Raw genomic sequence first — 14,532 nt, 5'->3', positions numbered from 1 at the left:
CCTGAAAATAATATTTTATTATATACATATATATATTTATTTTTATTTTTATTTTTTTTTGAGAGGGAGTCTCACTATGTTGCTCAGGCTGGAGTGCAATGACGCAGTCTTGACTCACTGCAACCTCCGCCTCCCAGGTTCAAGCAATTCCCCTGCCTCAGCTTCCCGAGTAGCTGGGACTGCAGGCGCCCGCCACCACACCCGGGTAATTTTTGTATTTTTAGTAGAGACAAGGTTTCACCATGTTGGCCAGGCTGGTCTTGAACTCCTGACCTCGTGATCCACCCACCTCGGTCTTCCAAAGTGCTGAGATTACAGGTGTGATCCACAGCTCCCGGCCTAATATTTTATAATATTTTTAATAATTTTGTGCATGAAACAAAGTTTGTGTACATTGAACCACCAGAAAGCAAAACTGTCACTATCTCAGCCACCTATGTGGACAATCTGTGGTTGTTTGACACCACTATCATTTCTGACTCTGAATTTACATGCTACCGACAAGCAATCATTTTTTTTTTCAAGCAATCATTTTCTTATATTTATTTACTGTTACAACAAGGTGTTTAGGGTAACCTGTACCATCATGTTGGTGCTGAAAAAGTTTTGAATTTTGGAGCATGTCGGATTTAAAATTAGGGATGCTCAATCTGTATGTTCAATTCAATATGTTATTTTAGTGCTTGCATGTCATGTAGCTGTAAGTGCAAAAATATGTGTCTCACCTGTACAGATATACTCATAATTAATTCCTAAAGCATACAGAGCATCATTTGTGGTAACTTAGTCTGTGGTGCCATTCTTTTCATTGATTAGTTGCAATTCAGGATAATTACAATAACTTGACTCTCAGAAACAGTTTGCTCTTTGTAAACCTTTGCATTTCTTTAAAAAATTTTGAGATGGGGTCTCACTATGTTGCCCAGGCTGGAGCACAGTGGCTATTCACAGGCACAATCATAGTGCACCGTAGTCTTGAACTCCTGGACTCAAGCAATCCTCCTGCTTCAGCTCCCAAGTAGCTGGGTCTACAAGCATGAACCACCATGCCCTTCTACCTTTGCATTTCATAAAGATTTTTATAAGAAAAGTGATCCTCCTGCCTCAGAATTCCGAACAGCTGGGACTATAGGTGTGAGCCGCCATGTCCCGCTACCTTTGCATTTCATAAACACTTTTATAAGAAAAAAATAATACTTTTATATTATAAATGCAATTTGTTTTGAATGTATGAAAATTATTGCTTCTAACTGCTATGATAGGCACTTAGATTTGTTTCATCCATTAGTTGTAATGGACTTAGTCTGCGTCTAAATCTGCCTCAGATTTCTGGGATCAGTACAGAAACTAGGGCTATTTCAACAAGATACTTTAAACAAACTAGCATGTCCAAATGTGAATGTGTCACCTTCCTTACCAAACATATCTTTTTCACCTTGGGAAATGTCAACTATCAACTTAGTTGTCGAAAGCTGTAGAACTAGGTCTTACCTTTGACTCTTTTGTCTTATTTAGCTCCTTCTTTTCACCTCATTCCAGGCAGCCAACAAATCTTACCAATTCTAACACCTTAGAACCATTTAAATATGCCTATTTCTCTCTGTTGCTTTACTTTTTCCTTAATATAGGCCACTGTCATTTGTATGCTGCTTTGATTTCTGCAAAGCCTCCTAACTGGTCTCCTCAACTCCAGCCTTCTTCTTCAATCCATCTGCCACACTTCAGCCAGAGTAATCTTTTCCTTAAATATATCTGCCTTTTTTTTTTTTCAAGCTCTTGCATGCTTAAAATTATTCAATGGATTCTGGTCCAATGTCCAGACTTCTTAGCATGACTCATGAGGCCTTTCAGAATCTGTCCTGTATCTATTTCAACCAGTTCTGCATGCCCCACCCCTCACTCATTGCTGGAGCCACGTAGAATTAACAGCAATTCTTTCAGCTCTCTCTTCTCTCTAACCTCAATTTTGGAATTCTCTGTTCCGTTGATACAGAAGGTCCTGCTCCAACTCTACTTGGGTCAATCATGTCAATATTCCCAGAGGTTAGACTTATCTTTTACTGGGGAAGTCTTTCCTGACCATCACTTGGTCTCCAAATTGCACTGTGTATGCCCCTTCACATCTAGTCAGCATTCAACAAATATCTCATGTGTCTTCCCTGTGCCAGGTGCTGGTTTAGGTGTTTATAATACGTAACAGAACAGAACCATGAAAATCCTCGCCTCCATGGAGCTTGTATTCTTCCAGTGTTATCGTGACAATTTATCTCACTATTGTCCTTATTCTCTCTTCCTCCCTAGATAAAGGCAGTTACTCTCCTGAGATTATTGTATTATCATGATTAGTACAATGTCCAACCAGTAAATATTCACTTAGGGAATGAATTAACTGAGAAAATGGGAAGCAAAGAAATGCCAACACATTATATTTCTTTTATATTAGATCATTATAATTATTTTGAAGCCAGGGAAAACTTGCTTAGAAGTAAAAGAATTTAAGCCTTTTATTTTAGTTGGGAATTTGATGAGTAGACATATGAACATGTCTTCAAAATTATATGTAACCCTCCCTCCCTCTGAATTTGCTTTCAATCACTGAGTCCTTTTATAACCTCTTTTAATTTCTAGGCCAATCTGCCCATTTCTGACCACCTGAGTCTATAATAGAAAAATCAGTATCAGTGATGGAAAAATCAGTATCAGGAACAGAAAAACTAGATGGTCCTCTGAAACAAAAATAAATTGAACACTAGGATTGAATATACAGTTTCTATAGGCTTGAGTTTACTTTGAGAGAAATGTTTTTCTTGCAAACCTAACAGTCATACTAAATTCCTAAACTGTGTTTCAGAATTCAAAATAAAAATCTAGGGCCGGGCATGGTGGCTCATGCCTGTAATCCCAACACTCTGGGAGGCCGAGGTGGGCGGATCACAAGGTCAGGAGTTTGAGACCAGCCTGACCAAAATGGTGAAACCCTGTCTCTGCTAAAAATACAAAAATTAGCTGGGCATGGTGGCGGGTGCCTGTAATCCCAGCTATTCGGGAGGCTGAGGCAGGAGAGTCACTTGAACCCGGGAGGCAGAGGTGGCAATGAGCCGAGATCACGCCCCTGCACTCCAGCCTGGGCAACAAAGACTCCATCTCAGAAAAAAAAAAAAAAAAGGAAAGGGTTTTTAATATTTTCAAAAGCTCCTTGATTTCCTTTTTCTCTAGGGCGAAGGGAGGCCACAGTAATATTCTGGTATTCAAAAGAATACATCAGATGGACTTGCAAATTCAGGAGCTAATTACTTTTAAGATGATCTCAGGAAAAATTAAGGTGACATATAGAAGTGGGGTGTCTAATATCATTATGATTCCACAATTCCTTTGCAAAACAAGTATGGTTTATATGTAATTTAAAAAAATGTATGTTTCTTACCTGCCTTCTAAACATACACATATTTATTTAAACACCTTTATGTATGTTTTCACCCTCTTAGATACTTCATACTTACATATCTTTGCTATTCTTTTTCAAAGCACTGTTGGTTGTTTCGTTTTTATAGAGATCACAAGTCCACTTGATATTAGTGACTTATACTTTCCTCTGCTTTGTGAGTGTAGGTAATAGCCTTTTTGTATACCAATTTGCTTACACTGCAGTTTATGCTGGTAGTACTGTACATTGCCTGACCTCTGAATGGAAAAATAATAACAAGTTAAAACAGTCATTTTACCTGAAGTCGATAAGGCCATAACACTCACCCTGTTTTCAATTCACATGCTCAATTTTCATCCACTCACTCTCGACTTTGAGAGGAAGGAATAATGACAGGTTACAGGCACTTTATTTCAAAATTCACTCACAAAGTTATTGACAAGCATTTTTCACAGAAACAGCTCTTCTCTCTGACCCTCGTGAGCTGTTTACATGAAAAATGCTCTTCCTTGTAGATTAATGAGAGTGGAACCTAATTCCATACCAAACATGTAGCAATTGCCTTAGCATCTCTGTTTTTGATATGGGAACAAAAGTAGGGATAATTTGCCTCAAATTGCAGTCGCTTCAGTCATAATAAAATCTCAGAGAGTACTGTTTGCTTTCAACTTTCATTAGGTAAGCTGGGGCTGTTATTAAGGTACCAACACATAAATGTTATATTAGCACTTAACAGAAGCATGGCATTCTCCTCTAGGAGATAAATTCTATCCTTGTCAATATAATTCCACACTGAATGCAGTAAAAGAGTTGGAAAAGATGAAATAGTGAAGCTTTGCACACAAAAAAGAAATTCCTTGTTCATTCAAGCTTAAAGGCCATTTTGTTGGCCCAAGGTACTAGGGTACTGTTTAGAAAATAAGTCTAAGAGAAACTCTCTCAGGTCAAGTCAAACATGGAGACAAACTTTCAGACATGTTCTCTTTGTCTGAGGTTGTTAAATCAGTTACTTTAAATTTCTGCATGCCTTCAACTGGCATTTCAACTGTGAAGAGATAATAACAATTTAGGGTTAAGATGGAGTTTATTTCCAGATTTCAAATGATAAACTTTGTGTGTGAATCACTGTATATACAATACCCACACATTTTAATTTTTTCTTAGGATGCTAAGCCCTTTTAAAATGTAAGGTATTATGTATAGAGTTGTGACGGAGCTGCTGAAATTAAATCTTTGTTTATCCTTACTTTTATCACTACATTTTTTAGATACTCATAAAATAACTATCTCCAATTTAAGGCTAAGAAAAGTGCTGCCCCACTTAACAGTATGAGGGCTATTTAATCTAAAATGGAAGAAAAGGAAGGAAAGGGGCATCCAAGAGCTTGGCTATTGCTAGGCCTAACTTTTATCTTTATTCCTAGCTTGTCAGGGTTTTTATCTTGCCATCATTTGACAATTGTAAGGTCTTTTAGTGAATCTATTGTCAATTGGATTATTTAATAGTCTTAATTGCATGAAATTGTCTTTTAATTACCATAATAATAGTCAGACTAAAATGTTTTTCAGGTGACATGTGAAATATCAAAAAGACTAATGTTTCTCTGCATTTCTAAGACATATAATCATATGAAATAGCAGCATACGGCATCTGATTCTATCTAAAGATGCTGCTGAAGACTGCTTAGCTTAAAGTTATACTCATAGAGTTGACTGTATTCATATTTGCCAATGAATGCTACTATTCCACTAAACTAGGAAATAAATAACTGTCATTCAGCCTTTCCCACAAGGTTAATCCATTTCCACCAACCTCTCCTCATATCCCTTGCATTCTGGTAATCTGAAAATGGCCTGTAAATGCTTACTATGGCTAGACTTATGGAGAAAAGAGGTGTTAAGTACATTTTTACTGAGACTTCAAAGTCATGGATTTAGCAGATGTTGATTGTAACCAAGTTTAAAAAAAAAACTAATTTATTTGGGCCATGCGCGGTGGGTTCAGGTCTGTAATCTCAGCACTTTGGGAGGCCGAGGCAGGGGGATGACTTGAGGCCAGGAGCTTGAGATCAGCCTGGGCAACATAGTGAGACCCCCACCTCTCTACAAAAAAATAATAATAAAAATTAGCTGAGCATGATGGTGTCCACTTGTAGTCCCAGCTACTCAGGAGGCTGAGGTAGGAGGATTGCTCAAGCCCAGGAGTTTGAGGCTACAGTGACCTATGATTGCACTACTGCACTCCAGCCTGGATGAGAAAGTAAGATCCCATCTCCAAAAAAAAAAAAAAAAAAATCATCATCATCATCATTTTTTTAAAATTGATACTTTGTAATTGTACCTATTTATGGGATATAAAGTGATGTTTCAATACATATATACGTTGTATGAAGATCAGATCAGGGTATTTAGCAGGACCATCACATCATGCATTTATCATTTCTTTGTGGTATAAACAAGTTTTGAAACAATATTTTTGTTATATAACATCTATATGAACAAAACAGACATTTCCTTTTCAAGACTAAATTGAAACAACTTTTATTCCACAAATAAAATAATAATTCTTCAAAAAATAACTTTTTGGGTTTTATATACTGTATTAGTCTGTTCTCACACTGCTAACAAAGATATACCTGAGACTGGGTGATTTATAAAGGACAGAGGTTTAATTGACTCACAGTTCCACATAGCTGGGAATCTATCACAATCCACCTCATAATCATGGCAGAAGGCAATGAGGAGCAAAGTCATGTCTTACATGGTGGCAGGCAAGAGAGGGCATGTTCAGAGGAACTCTCCTTTATAAAACCATCAGATCTTGTGAGACTTATTCACTATCACAAGAACAGCATGGGATTCAGCCCCATGATTCAATTACCAGGTCCCTCCCATGACACATGGGAATTATGGGAGCTTACAATTCAAGATGAGATTTGGGAGAGGACACAGCCAAACCATATCATATACTAACAGTTTAATATCCTGGCAAATACTGTACACAGAAGTTTTCTGTTGGCTTTAAGAATTAGAAAGCTTTTTGTGTGTGATATGTATAATTAAAAATTAAATATATGGTCAGAGCCAGAAGCTTCTCAAGTGTCATTAAGTGCAAATTCAAATACACCTTTTAGAGGTATCAGGGGCCTACCATTTAATTAAATTACTCAACTGTAAGCTTTTGAATAACGGAGAATACATCGAACATATTTTTGCATCCCAAGCAGCTAGTACAGTACCTAGTACCCAATAAGTACTCAATAAGTGTGTTTGCTGGCCAGGTGCGGTGGCTCACACTTATAATCCCAGCACTTTGGGAGGCCGAGGCAGGTGGATCACCTGAGGGTGGGAGTTCAAGACCAGCCTGACCAACATGGAGAAACCCCGTCTCTACTAAAAATACAGAATTAGTCAGGCATGGTGGTGCATGCCTGTAATCCCAGCTACTAGGAGGCTGAGGCAGGAGAATCGCTTGAACCCAGGAGGCGGAGGTTGTGGTGAGCCAAGATTGAGCCATTGCACTCCAGCCTGGGCAAGAAGAGCAAAATTCTGTCTCAAAAAAAAAAAAAAAAAAAAAAAAAAAAAAAAAAAAAAAGCCATGCTAACATTTTTCTGGAGGGCAATTTATATCAATTTTTTAAACACTTATTCAATTCATCCCTCAAAATTCAAGTTTAGAAATTTATTACAAGAAAATAATTGGAAATGATCACAAGAAAATAATTGGAAATATGTAGGATGTTTATGTAGATAATAGCAAAAATTGTTAATAACCAAAATATCCAAAAATAGAGTCAAATACATTACAATATATTACCAAATAAAATACTGTTCAACTATAACAATCCAGTTTTCATTTAAAGAACATTTAATTGTAAGGAAAAATAAAACATTACATGGGAGAAAAGGCTGTTCAAAGACTAGAAGCCTTTAAATACATATATAATACATTTGTGCATTTATATTCACATATATGTGCCTACAGATAGAAATGAGACAGGAAATATTACCTGTTATGAGGAAAATGCCTATGTTTCTTGCAAGCCCCTGCTGGCTTGTAAAGATAGGGGATGCTAGGATGGCCCTTTGTTTACTGAATGGGGAGATACTTGTGAGAATGAGATGAGAGGATGGGAGACAGGACCAGCTCTATGCTGCAAGACCAATGATAGGTAAGGAGTTGATGCAGTTGGTGTTTAACATGAAGTAGGTGCATGGCAAAGAACAGAAGTCTAATAGAGATTTTCTACTGTTTTGCTGTGTAGTATGTATTGCATTTCTTCTCCTTTGCCTCCTTCTGGAAACATTAGCAAAATTTTCATTTTTCTCTTGTACTTGTAAAGATAGATTTGTTTTGAGGAGGGGTGAGCCGACTTGCATTCAGGGGCAAAAAGTAAGGCTCTCTCTGGGATCCAATCCAATCTAACGATCTAATGAAAGAAAATGCACCACAATATTAAACATTCATTAGCTTAAATAGAGAGAGAAGAAGGTGACTGTCATTTCTCTGTTTGTACTATAATAGATTTTTCCAAATTTCTGCCATGAATATATACATTACTATACTCTGAAAAAAAGTGATTTAAAAAATAAATTGATGTCAAATGAATAAGTGAATAAATCAACTTATTAATTAAAAATGGCATTGTAGAGAAAAACAAAGTCGATCCTCACATAGTAATTGCACTAATTTACACTAAATATAAGAAAAGTCAGAGTCTTCCTTCAGTTTTGGTTGCTCCTTGAAATAAGACACTTGGTTTCAAAACACACACACACATTTGCCCAGTGGGTTCCACAATGCCTAATTAATCAAAAAATGTATTTGCCTACTTTGCTTTTTTGCCCAGGCTGGCACACGATCATGGCTCACTGCAGCCTTGACCTCCTGGGCTCAAGCAATCCTCCCATGTCAGCCTCCCAAGTAGCTGGAACTACAGGTATGTGCCACCATGCCCAGCTAAGTTTTTAAACTTTCTTTTTTTTTTCTCGTAGGGACAGGGATCTTACCATGTTGCCCAGGCTGTGGACTGATCTTGAACTCCTGAACTCAAGAGATCCTCCTATCTCAGCCTCCCAAAGTGTTGAGATTATAGGCCCAAGCCACCATGCCTGCCCTACTTTACTTTCTTGAAGAACATGTAATATCTTGTCCTTTTAAATCAATATTTTAGTAAACAATTTTAATATATGTTTCTTATGGCCAAAGTGAAATAGGCATTGAAAGTCATTTAAAAAATTCTGTTATCTATTTTCCATTAAAAAAGGCAATATAAAAATATGCATTTAAGCAAATAATGAATGTAGTTGTGCTGACATTAGTGTTCTCTCAGTTACTACTCCCACTGATTAAGGGCACTGATACTAGCAGACCACTAAGGCTTAAAATATGGCTCCACTGCCGGGTGCGGTGGCTCACGCCTGTAATCCCAGCACTTTGGGAGGCCGAGGTGGGCGGATCACGAGGTCACGAGATCGAAACCATCCTGGCTAACAGGGTGAAACCCTGTCTCTACTAAAAATACAAAAAATTAGCTGGGCGCGGTGGTGGGCACCTGTAGTCCCAGCTACTCGGGAGGCTGAGGCAGGAGAATGGCGTAAACCCGGGAGGCTGAGCTTGCAGTGAGCCGAGATCGTACCACTGCATTCCAGCCTAGGCGACAGAGCGAGACTCCGTCTCAAAAAAAAAAAAAAAAATGCCTCCACCACTAGTTGGCTTTGTGCTCTTAGGGCAGTCATTTAACTTTTCAGTTTTCTTATTTGTAAAGTGGGGATAGCACTATTTCCCATCTCAGGGTTGTTAAGATAATAACAACATTTTGTAGTATTTACAGATTTGTCTAGATGATTGCCTTATATTTGGGCACTGTCACATGATTTATGCCTGTGCTTACATTTGTGTTAGTGCCAGCAAGCACCTAAACATCCTTTCTCCTTTGCCTCCCCCTGGAAGCTTCAACAAACTTTTAATTTCGTTTTAGTTAAGGTATTCATTTGGTGCCAACATATGTAAACGCAGGCACTAAATATTGCAACCATCCTTCCTGTGTTCACTATTCTTGCCTTCAGATTCTCTTGTCAGTTATAAAAACAAAAGTCTACTTTTTAGTAAAAAACATCATTATCTTTTAATAGTTTAATAGAATATGACTTCGGTTCCCTAACTTATTTAATAAATTGAGATTATGATTGACATCAGGAAATAATATTGCAGTGAATAATTTACTACTTTAACTGTCTTACATGATCAGAAATAGAGCTTAGGTGTACTTAATACATAAACGATGCCCTTGTCCCAAGTACAGGCCAAATGCTATGACGACATGCTGAGCAAAAGGTTTTACAATGGTTCACATAGAGAGAAACAGTGGAAAAAATGAGTCATTTCATGAGATATTGTAGTTTAGCTGTACCAACCAGTAAAGAAGTCACACTATAGGAGTCAGCACTTACTTGGTAAGAAGTATCATGAGACCCATTTCTGTAAGTATTAATTAGCAGTAGCTCATTAGCAGTGTGTAGAAGTAATGTATAATATACCTTTGTTTAATGATATTTCTTTATTAATCAATGTTGTAAAGAAGATTAGTAAAATGATTGTCTTTCTAAATAAAGATGTATGTATCTGTGACTAAAAATAATTATAGCATGTGTCACAATAAAGTAATGCTTTTAATTACAGTTGCATTGGTTTTGTAGGTTTGTTTTTATTTAGTCTTTACATTTGTTTTGGTTGTATAGTTGTATAAAAGCTATAGATAAAGGAATTCATAGCTAGTTTTATAGTTTTACATGTACAAGTATTAAAAGAAAATAATGCTGACCAAAACTGGACATCTCCAAGAATTTTTTTTTTTTTTTTTTTTTTTTTTTTACTTTTAAGGCCAAAAAGCCTGAGAAATGCTATAATAGAGCAAACTGCTTTCTTTGCAGAGAGTTTCAGACTATATTATTACCAAAAGTAATGTTATTACCAAAAGCAATTCTGGCTGAAAATTTAGTATGTTTAGTTTCTATTAAAGAACTGGGATAGGTTTGTGAGCTTAATTATTATTGACAAGGGTGATGATGATAATGGTGAGGATTATACTGTAACTCTAAAGGCGATGTTCCTACTCCCCATCAATAGCATGTACACGATTCATACTTACTGACAATTTTCATCCAGTTATGATAAATAACATGCCTTTGCAAATTTTCATTATAAAATGAACAATACTTACCTGATTATTTTGGAAGTGAGGAACAAAGGAATGTATGAAAATTGTTAAAGAGCAAAATACTATGGCTATACAAACGATATTATTTCATTGTGAAGAATCTCACATACTAAATAATCTCATTTACTCTCTCACTTTTGTTTTTGTGTAGGTGATCAGGTATAGGTTACAAGAAATTGGCTATAAGAAGCTCATTATTTCTTGGCTATAATAATATAACTTTGCTGAAACATGATTGTTTTTAGAGGCTGCATATTGCTAAAACTTTGACACCATTCAGAGGATCAATGAAGCCTTCAAAGCAAAAAATACTATTTCCTTTCTTTGATAAATATAAAGCATATTGATATAGATGGCACAACGCAAAACAAAGACTACAGCTCCTGAAGCTGTAGCCCACATTACAGAAAGAACTGAAACCGAGAACTCTAGCTTCACCACCTGAGCTTCTGCCCTTGAATTGATATTAAGTAACCGTATCACTCATTATAGCCTTTAATCTCCCTTGCTGATAACTTTTAATTTTTAAACAGCCCTACTTTACAAATCATATCCTCTTTCATGTGTTCTCCCAGCTAAAAAATTAATTTTGCAAGCGAAATATCTAAACAGTAAGCATAACAAGAATGAAACAGGTTAAAGCTCATTAGCAGCAGGGAGCAGATGTAGTAAAACTCTGCCAGTTCCCCTACATTTCCTTCTCAGCAGGGACTGGGCACCAAGCTGTGAGTTAGTTCTATAGCACAATGCTTGGCTGCTGCTTCAGCAATTGCGCCTCTTTGCTTCAAGTATACTACTAAGAATTCACTTTGAATTTTGATTTTTGATTTTTCTTTACGATAATAGTGTCTAAAAGGACCCTGCAGAGCTAAAAAGGTAACGTTAAGCTCCAAGTGCCAGCTAATCAGGAGACTATAAAAATGTAATTGATAAGAAAACAATGATAGATTATAAAGCCAGTATATCTTTAAAAATATTAACTTCTTGACAAACAGAGGCTCCAAGTCTGGATGAAATCAGACTTAAACTTCCTTGATATGCCATGCTTGTTAAACTTCCTTGATATGTCATGCTATATCTAACATTCAGTAGCATGATTGTTACACAACAGATAAAAGATACTGTGTGAGGATCAAAGTGATACACTTATTATGATGTTAAAATAAAAGCCAATGAATTGTGTTATAAAAAACATAATTTCAAATTATTAGGCTAGGATTTCTTCCTTCATGTACGATGTTAAAATACAACCATCTTTGGGAAGACAACAATTTCAACCAAGTTAAGATGCCTATATATGTGAATATTAGCAAGGCTTTATTAAAATGTTCTTTCTAAACATTAAAATCCTTTTCTAGGGCTAAAAGTAGTACTTAGATGTTAGAAAACACTGTTAGAGAGATGATCATCAGTATGAATACACACACCTGTTAGACTGTATGTCCACGACAGATTTCTAGGACACAATTTATTCGGAAAAATGAACATGGACTATGAAATCCAATTCATGGAGTTTCCAACAAATCAGACTGTAGCAGATGTAAATGTAACAATCAATACATTTATCTGCTTATTCTTAAAACTCTGTAAATTACTCTCGAAGCTGATGCTATATATTTGTTTGCTGTGTTTCTATAGATTTAGTTTTGCAATGGTTTCATTCAGCCAAGTCTGATAGGATGCATTTAGAAGAATGACATTAACAGCGTTCCAAGAAAGCTACTCTAAATCCTTCAAAGAAAGAAAAAGAAACTCCTTAGAAGTGCAATTACTGGGAGAGTGGGAATGCATATTCTGAGCATTCTGAGCTTCTAAAATAAACTCATAATCCTCCCACTGAAAAGTAATAGGATTGGCCTCAAAGCCTGCAGCAGAGCTAAACCTCTAAGTAGGGGTTAACTCCCCCATTTCATGAAAATTCAAATGGCAAGGTCAAAAGGATCATTATAAAGTGAAGACGTTGACCTAAAAAAAAAAAAGTTCACCTATATACTAAGGTTGATTGATTGCTTTGAACTGCTTGATCCATTTTCCATTGTAAAAGGAGGAAAGCTGGGTTTCCTGACACGTCCCCTCTAAAGCAAACATTTTTGTTTATCTTCAGATGCAACTAGGTTCCAAGAGCTTATACCAATTAAAGCATGCCCTTAGAAGCCTGGGTTAATTTTTTCAAACTCAATAGGTTATAGGTAACATTGGAAGTCACGGCAATAATCACCTAGGACTTGTTTTGTGTCCTTGAAGTATACACAAGTCAGTGGGTCATTTTGCAGTGTCAGCATCTTTCTATGCAATTTCAACGGCTCTAAAGACAACTGAACTTCCTTAGCAACCTCTAGCAGAGATTGTATGGTTTTAAATATTTTCCCAAAGTTTTCCATTGGAACTATGGCACTGAAAACTTCCTGTGAATTCTGCTTTTAGGTTTAATTAGAAATTGACTAGGAAGAATAGGCTTGAATTGCAAGTGAAGATATATATGTAGAAAAACTGACAAAAATTACAGCTCCACTGTGGGAAAAAAAACTCAATCCACAACAGATGACTTAAAAAAATAGTGCTCTCTAGTATTTTATAGGTACATAAAACATGGACAACCACTGACATTATATTTACCTTTTGGAATAATTTCATCTGGGTTGCCTGCCATCCCAACTGCATATCAAGTGACAAGAAAAGAGTAATAACTACAAAGTCCTTGAAAACAGCCAGACCACCAGGATTGAAGGCGTAGTCATCAAAACACAATTCTGCTAACTGATCAGGTATGAGGAGGAGACAATAGCAGGATACTCAACAAGCTGGAGTATAGTGTTCTGAAATGTGACATTTCCAAATAGGGAGGACAGAGAAGTGCTTTAGATTACTATTGAAGCAGACCCTAGAGCAATATGGAATTAACTGTAGATGACTATGACATTAGATGACAGAGCAGCCTGGTATGTAGCTACGAGGAACAGACTTGTTGTTTTTCAGTAAAAAAATTTCGGGCTGATTACTGCCTGGAAGGTAGAGTTGCAAATAGCAACGGACCTTTCAGATAGTAGCTGCTACTAAATAAATGATAATTTTCGCATGAAAATTTTGGAGGGTAGAAGGTATTAGAAATCATAGAATTATAGACTGGACAAAGTCATACACATCATCTGTCCAATCCACTCATTTTATACAAAGGAAACAAAGTTTCAGAAATGTGTATCTTGCCCACCAGTCAGAAGCAGAGTTTGCATTTGAATCCCTGTCTTTGGATCTTTTCTAGCCATATACCCTACTGTAACATATTTTAGAAGCATCATCTTTAAAATACAGGTGCAACCTCTTAAATTGGAAGAAAGCCTGTAGCAACTCCTTTATATCTTCAAAGAAAATCTGGGGAGGGGGAAGTACATAAAGTGTGAAATCTATGAACTCAAAACCTTTAAGTGATTATTAAATATAGGACCCTGATGATATCTTTAAATTTCTAATCCAGTTCTACAATTTTTAGTCCATGACAAAAACCTACTGTGAACTTGAAGGGAATTCAGAGGTCATCTCCTTCAACCCTTTTGTTTTAAGGTGTAGGAGGGCTCTTAACTCATTTCCACATAAGTACCCCTCAGCTCCTGCTCTCTTTGTAAACACTTTCACTGATACTCACGGCAGGATGAATGATTTAGGCTGCTAGTTCTCCGGAATTTCCACTCTGCTTCTACCAGCTGAGTTACGAATTTACAAATCACCAGTTGTCTTTATTCCAAACATGAATGTGCTAGCTGCAGTTGTTATGTTACTTTCTATTAAGGATTACACAAGCCTATGGAATATGAAGGTGAAACAAAATCAATTTGTTTCTGTAAAATCCAAGTTGAGCATTTTGGATAGGCTTTACAAAAGTGAGTTGTTTTT

General features: G+C 36.6%; 1 long non-coding RNA gene across 1 annotated transcript in view; it reads right to left on the bottom strand.

Moving 5' to 3' along the window:
• LOC105492846 (uncharacterized) overlaps positions 1-14,532 on the bottom strand; it is a 138,380-nt gene that overhangs the window by 74,893 nt on the left and 48,955 nt on the right. The gene's annotated exons all lie outside the window — the stretch shown is intronic.

Source organism: Macaca nemestrina, chromosome 7 (genome assembly GCF_043159975.1).
Source record: "Macaca nemestrina isolate mMacNem1 chromosome 7, mMacNem.hap1, whole genome shotgun sequence".
Taxonomy (NCBI): Eukaryota; Metazoa; Chordata; class Mammalia; order Primates; family Cercopithecidae; genus Macaca; species Macaca nemestrina.
This window is presented reverse-complemented; position numbering and strand designations above follow the sequence as displayed.